Below are 8,171 nucleotides of genomic sequence, written 5' to 3'. Positions count from 1 at the left end.
CACACACACACACACATACACACGCATACACACACACAAACACACAAACACACAGAGACACACCTGAACTCATCATAGCTGTGCTAATAGCATTGGCCGAAACGTTTCCACAACCAAACCAACATTAGCTCATCCACTCATTCACATATGTGTGTGCCCAGAGGTCCGGGAGCTCCAGTCATAAGTCCGGGTGATCTATGTCCGGAGAAGGCTCACATTAGCCGCTCTAAGGGGTCCTGCTGCCCCCCAGCTTCCCGGCCTTTGAGAAGAGACACATAACTCCGCTCTTCCGCTTCTCCGCTATGGGCCCTGGTACTCCCGATCCTCCGAACTCAGGTGAATTGCGTGACGTGCTTCTGCTCTCCTATAAGCCCCTACACACTTCGAACACGGCTGTTATCACCCTGTTACTGCATTTCAATGACACCCATTTGCTTTCGATCTCAGTGTCTGCCACCGTACGCAAAAAGCGGGGGGTGGGGGGTGGGGGGGCATAAGCGCATTCGTGCTGTAAGTAATCAGAAGTTAATAGTGTTAACGGTTTGCGAGAAATTTTTAATGCTAGACAAAAAAAGAAAATTAAAAGGATATAATTAAATAAATAGATAGAAAAATAAAATTAAAAACGAAAAAAAAAAAATTGTGAGGGGAATATAACATGTAATTAAGTTGGCGGTTCACAGGGAATCTCAGACATCAACCTGTTTTTAATTGAACATAAATAGTACACCCAAATATACAAATGTACAAATAAACATAGCAAGGTAGAACTGAATGTCAATGAAACAACCAGGCATGAGGAAGCAACGGACATGAGGACATTTGTTCTGTATGTAATGAGAAGTTAATAGTGTTACAGGTTTGTGAGAAATTTACAGTGCTAGACAAAAAACGAAATTAAAAGGAAATAATTAGATAAATAGATAGACAAATGAAATTAAAACCAAAAAAAAAAAATGCAAGGGGAATACGACATGTAATTAAGTTGGCGATTCACAAGGAATCTCAGACATCAAACTGTATATTTTTTGTTGTTTATATATAAACATATATAAACAATCATATATTGTTTGTTGTTTATTTTTGGGATATATTGAGGAATATTTAATGGAAAGGAGTCACAATCGCTTTTTGACAATGTCGAAGTGTATACGTGGCTATAGAATTTAAAGTTTTCATTAGAAATTATAGCCTCATCTGTAATTTCCTTGTTGTTAAGACGGGCTTAGCTTTGCTCCGCTCCTCCTCTCCTCCGCTCCTCCGCTCTTCCGCTCCGGGCCCTGGAACTCCCGATCCGCGGGACTTCGGTGAATTCCGGGCCAGTTTTTTGCTCTTCTGCTCTCCTCCCCTCCTCCGCTTCTTCGCTCCCCCGCTTTGGACCCTGGAACTCTTGAACAGGGCCGGGCTTCTGCCCTCCGCCTCTCCTCTGCTCATCCGCTCCAGGCCCTGGCACTCCCTGTGATCCAGTCATTCGCATGTGCGTGCCCGGAGGTCCGGGAGCTCCACTCAAACGTCCGGGGGGGATAAGGGTAAGGGGTCCTGCCCCCCCCCCCTCGCCGCCTCTGAGAAGAGAAACATCTCCTCCACTCCTCCGCTCATCCGCTGCGGAACCAGGTACTACCGATCCGCCGGACTCAGGCGAATTGCAGAAAGGGGTTTTGCTGTCCTCCGCTCCTCCGCTCCTCCGCTCCTCCGCTCCTCCGCTCCTCCGCTCCTCCGCTCCTCCGCTCCTCCGCTCCTCCGCTCCTCCGTTTCGGGCCCTGGAACTCCCGAACCGCTGGACACAAGCGAATCACGGTCCGGGCTTCTGCTCTCCTCCGCTCCTCACCTCATCCGCTCCAGGCCCTGGTACTCCGTGTCCGCGGGAACCCCCCCCAACCCACAAAAACAAACTCTCACACACACACAAACACACGCACACACACACACACACACACACACACACACAAACACACAAACACACACAGACACACCTGAACTCATCATCGCTGTGCTGATAGCATTGGCCGAAACGTATCCACAACCAAACCAACATTAGCTCATCCACTCATTCACATATGTGTGTGCCCAGAGGTCCGGGAGCTCCAGTCATAACTCCGGGTGATCTCTGTCCGGAGTAGGCTCACCTTAGCCGGTCTAAGGGGTCCTGCTGCCCCCCAGCTTCCCCGCCTTTGAGAAGAGACACATAACTCCGCTCTTCCGCTTCTCCGCTATGGGCCCTGGTACTCCCGATCCTCCGAACTCAGGTGAATTGCGTGACGTGCTTCTGCTCTCCTATAAGCCCCTACACACTTCGAACACGGCTGTTATCACCCTGTTACTGCATTTCAATGACACCCATTTGCTTTCGATCTCAGTGTCTGCCTCCGTACGGAAAAAGCGGGATGGGTGGGGGGGCATAAGCGCATTCGTGCTGTAAGTAATCAGAAGTTAATAGTGTTAACGGTTTGCGAGAAATTTTTAATGCTAGACAAAAAAAGAAAATTAGAAGGATATAATTAAATAAATAGATAGAAAAATAAAATTAAAAACGAAAAAAAAAAATTGTGAGGGGAATATAACATGTAATTAAGTTGGCGGTTCACAAGGAATCTCAGACATCAAACTGTTTTTAATTGAACATAAATAGTACACCCAAATATACAAATGTACAAATAAACATAGCAAGGTAGAACTGAATGTCAATGAAACAACCAGGGATGAGGAAGCAACGGACATCAGGACATTTGTTCTGTATGTAATGAGAAGTTAATAGTGTTACAGGTTTGTGAGAAATTTACAGTGCGAGACAAAAAAAGAAATTAAAAGGAAGTAATTAAATCAATAGATAGACAAATAAGAAATTAAAACGAAAAAAAAAAAAAAAAAATTGCAAGGGGAATGTAACATGTAATCAAGTTGTTTTTTTTGTTTTTTTTTTTTTTTTTTACCAAAAAAAAAAGGAACCTCGGACATGGGTAACTATTTTTTTTTGTTTTCGGATTTTTCCATAAGTTTTAAGGATTTTTTTTTTTTTTTTTATATTTCAAAATCGTTTATGAAGACATTAAAATTTGGGGAGCATTTTTGCATTCTGTTCTTGTGAATGAAGAACTTGGCCAGGCCTAAAAGAACATTGACACAGAGTTCATCTGTTATGTTGCTTATAAGTAAACAGAATGTTATATCATCTTTTGAGAAGGAAACTGGTGACGATGGAATGAGAAGGAGAAAAAATATATGGTCAGTGGTTTCAATGTTGTCTTCACAAAATGTACAAATATTATCTTCAAAATTAAAGCGTACCCTCGATAATTCCTTAGATGGGTAGATGTCAGTCATAATTTTGAAGTGGGTCTCTTTTGCCTTGGGGGTATGGGTAGAGTCAGATACATAGTTCGCAGCGTGGCAATCGATTCCTCATCAAATTTATTTAAAATATCCTTTTTTTTTTTTTTGACGTCCAGGGAATAAGTTTCCTGTGAAACATTTCCTAATAAAGGAGTTGCTGCGCTTTCTGTCCACAATTGAGATTCCCTGGAGTGATAGTCGGGGTAACTGTGGTTGTACGGTTCGGTGCGTCATTATATTTTTGGTCAGGAATACAAATTGTCGAGGCAGTGCGTTTCGTAACTTTAGCAACTCTAATATGGGAGGCTTGAATCTGTGTGTAGTACAGAACTGCTCATTGTCCAGAGGACTGCCAGTGTCATCCATCAAGTCAATTATCGACCATATACCTTTCTCAAAGCATTCCTTGTAAAACAGAGGTTTGTTGCCATGCAGTACATATCGATTGTTCCAAACTATTATACTGTGTGGTGAGAAATTGTGTACGTATATCATTTTCCAGTATAATAATATTTGTTTATGGAACTCTGAACATTTGACAGGAATCTTGTTGATATCCAAGTCAGAGATAAGCAGAAGACTCAGGCCGCCGACTTTGTTGAATAAGTAGTTTGGAGTACAATACCAGAAAGAACGATGAGGTTTGATCCAGGATTTCAACCAGTTCACCTTCAATGTCCCATTCAAGCAGTCCAACTCTATCACTTTCAGCCCTCCTTCACTTGTTTCTTTCACCATATGTGATTTTTCTTAGATGGTGTGGTCTGTTCCTCCAGATAAAGTTGAAATTGATTTGGTTAACAGATTTTACGAGTTGATTTGGAGCAGCATTGGAATACGCTGGGTATATACATCTGGATAAACACATCCATTTTAGTCAAATATATCCGGCCTAATATTGATAAATCTCTCTGGAGCCATATATTAGAATTAAGCTTTACTTTGATTCAGTTTAGATTCAATGTTCCTGGATTGATTTAACGTTTGGTCCTTGGATAGGAAAATGCTCAAGTATTTTATTTCTGATTTCATAGAAACATCGCTGATTTCCTTTAGTGGCGAGTCATGCAGCGCAAGAAGTTTGCATTTCTTTAAGTTTAATGACAATCCTGAAGCCTTGGAGAATGTTTTGGTTTTTTTCAGCACTTATTGGGACTTGATGTTCATTTTTCAAAACTAAGGTTGTGTCATCTGCCAGCAGGCTAATAACAATTTCTGTCCCCAACATTACTTCTGTCCCACACGTATACACACACACACACACACACACACACACACACACACACACACACACACACACACCTTAATTCCACTCTTTTATATACGCATGTCTGGAGTTCCGGGAGCTCGTTCTCAACGTTCTGGGGATAATCATAGCTGTGCTGATAGCATTGGCCGAAACGTATCCACAACCAAACCAACATTAGCTCATCCACTCATTCACATATGTGTGTGCCCAGAGGTCCGGGAGCTCCAGTCATAAGTCCGGGTGATCTATGTCCGGAGAAGACTCACATTAGCCGGTCTAAGGGGTCCTGCTGCCCCCCAGTTTCCCCGCCTTTGAGAAGAGACACATAACTCCGCTCTTCCGCTTCTCCGCTATGGGCCCTGGTACTCCCGATCCTCCGAACTCAGGTGAATTGCGTGACGTGCTTCTGCTCTCCTATAAGCCCCTACACACTTCGAACACGGCTGTTATCACCCTGTTACTGCATTTCAATGACACCCATTTGCTTTCGATCTCAGTGTCTGCCTCCGTACGGAAAAAGCGGGATGGGTGGGGGGGCATAAGCGCATTCGTGGTGTAAGTAATCAGAAGTTAATAGTGTTAACGGTTTGCGAGAAATTTTTAATGCTAGACAAAAAAAGAAAATTAGAAGGATATAATTAAATAAATAGATAGAAAAATAAAATTAAAAACGAAAAAAAAAAATTGTGAGGGGAATATAACATGTAATTAAGTTGGCGGTTCACAAGGAATCTCAGACATCAAACTGTTTTTAATTGAACATAAATAGTACACCCAAATATACAAATGTACAAATAAACATAGCAAGGTAGAACTGAATGTCAATGAAACAACCAGGGATGAGGAAGCAACGGACATCAGGACATTTGTTCTGTATGTAATGAGAAGTTAATAGTGTTACAGGTTTGTGAGAAATTTACAGTGCGAGACAAAAAAAGAAATTAAAAGGAAGTAATTAAATCAATAGATAGACAAATAAGAAATTAAAACGAAAAAAAAAAAAAAAAATTGCAAGGGGAATGTAACATGTAATCAAGTTGTTTTTTTTGTTTTTTTTTTTTTTTTTACCAAAAAAAAAAGGAACCTCGGACATGGGTAACTATATTTTTTTGTTTTCGGATTTTTCCATAAGTTTTAAGGATTTTTTTTTTTTTTTTTTATATTTCAAAATCGTTTATGAAGACATTAAAATTTGGGGAGCATTTTTGCATTCTGTTCTTGTGAATGAAGAACTTGGCCAGGCCTAAAAGAACATTGACACAGAGTTCATCTGTTATGTTGCTTATAAGTAAACAGAATGTTATATCATCTTTTGAGAAGGAAACTGGTGACGATGGAATGAGAAGGAGAAAAAATATATGGTCAGTGGTTTCAATGTTGTCTTCACAAAATGTACAAATATTATCTTCAAAATTAAAGCGTACCCTCGATAATTCCTTAGATGGGTAGATGTCAGTCATAATTTTGAAGTGGGTCTCTTTTGCCTTGGGGGTATGGGTAGAGTCAGATACATAGTTCGCAGCGTGGCAATCGATTCCTCATCAAATTTATTTAAAATATCCTTTTTTTTTTTTTTGACGTCCAGGGAATAAGTTTCCTGTGAAACATTTCCTAATAAAGGAGTTGCCGCGCTTTCTGTCCACAATTGAGATTCCCTGGAGTGATAGTCGGGGTAACTGTGGTTGTACGGTTCGGTGCGTCATTATATTTTTGGTCAGGAATACAAATTGTCGAGGCAGTGCGTTTCGTAACTTTAGCAACTCTAATATGGGAGGCTTGAATCTGTGTGTAGTACAGAACTGCTCATTGTCCAGAGGACTGCCAGTGTCATCCATCAAGTCAATTATCGACCATATACCTTTCTCAAAGCATTCCTTGTAAAACAGAGGTTTGTTGCCATGCAGTACATATCGATTGTTCCAAACTATTATACTGTGTGGTGAGAAATTGTGTACGTATATCATTTTCCAGTATAATAATATTTGTTTATGGAACTCTGAACATTTGACAGGAATCTTGTTGATATCCAAGTCAGAGATAAGCAGAAGACTCAGGCCGCCGACTTTGTTGAATAAGTAGTTTGGAGTACAATACCAGAAAGAACGATGAGGTTTGATCCAGGATTTCAACCAGTTCACCTTCAATGTCCCATTCAAGCAGTCCGACTCTATCACTTTCAGCCCTCCTTCACTTGTTTCTTTCACCATATGTGATTTTTCTTAGATGGTGTGGTCTGTTCCTCCAGATAAAGTTGAAATTGATTTGGTTAACAGATTTTACGAGTTGATTTGGAGCAGCATTGGAATACGCTGGGTATATACATCTGGATAAACACATCCATTTTAGTCAAATATATCCGGCCTAATATTGATAAATCTCTCTGGAGCCATATATTAGAATTAAGCTTTACTTTGATTCAGTTTAGATTCAATGTTCCTGGATTGATTTAACGTTTGGTCCTTGGATAGGAAAATGCTCAAGTATTTTATTTCTGATTTCATAGAAACATCGCTGATTTCCTTTAGTGGCGAGTCATGCAGCGCAAGAAGTTTGCATTTCTTTAAGTTTAATGACAATCCTGAAGCCTTGGAGAATGTTTTGGTTTTTTTCAGCACTTATTGGGACTTGATGTTCATTTTTCAAAACTAAGGTTGTGTCATCTGCCAGCAGGCTAATAACAATTTCTGTCCCCAACATTACTTCTGTCCCACACGTATACACACACACACACACACACACACACACACACACACACACACACCTTAATTCCACTCTTTTATATACGCATGTCTGGAGTTCCGGGAGCTCGTTCTCAACGTTCTGGGGATAATCATAGCTGTGCTGATAGCATTGGCCGAAACGTATCCACAACCAAACCAACATTAGCTCATCCACTCATTCACATATGTGTGTGCCCGGAGGTCCGGGAGCTCCAGTCATAAGTCCGGGTGATCTATGTCCGGAGAAGGCTCACATTAGCCGCTCTAAGGGGTCCTGCTGCCCCCCAGCTTCCCGGCCTTTGAGAAGAGACACATAACTCCACTCTTCCGCTTCTCCGCTATGGGCCCTGGTACTCCCGATCCTCCGAACTCAGGTGAATTACGTGACGTGCTTCTGCTCTCCTATAAGCCCCTACACACTTCGAACACGGCTGTTATCACCCTGTTACTGCATTTCAATGACACCCATTTGCTTTCGATCTCAGTGTCTGCCTCCGTACGGAAAAAGCGGGATGGGTGGGGGGGCATAAGCGCATTCGTGGTGTAAGTAATCAGAAGTTAATAGTGTTAACGGTTTGCGAGAAATTTTTAATGCTAGACAAAAAAAGAAAATTAAAAGGATATAATTAAATAAATAGATAGAAAAATAAAATTAAAAACGAAAAAAAAAAATTGTGAGGGGAATATAACATGTAATTAAGTTGGCGGTTCACAAGGAATCTCAGACATCAAACTGTTTTTAATTGAACATAAATAGTACACCCAAATATACAAATGTACAAATAAACATAGCAAGGTAGAACTGAATGTCAATGAAACAACCAGGGATGAGGAAGCAACGGACATCAGGACATTTGTTCTGTATGTAATGA

This window comes from Fistularia commersonii, unplaced genomic scaffold (genome assembly GCF_037954325.1).
Source record: "Fistularia commersonii isolate RoL2024-O1a breed Wild unplaced genomic scaffold, RoL_Fcom_v1.0 HiC_scaffold_87, whole genome shotgun sequence".
Taxonomy (NCBI): domain Eukaryota; kingdom Metazoa; phylum Chordata; class Actinopteri; order Syngnathiformes; family Fistulariidae; genus Fistularia; species Fistularia commersonii.
This window is presented reverse-complemented; position numbering follows the sequence as displayed.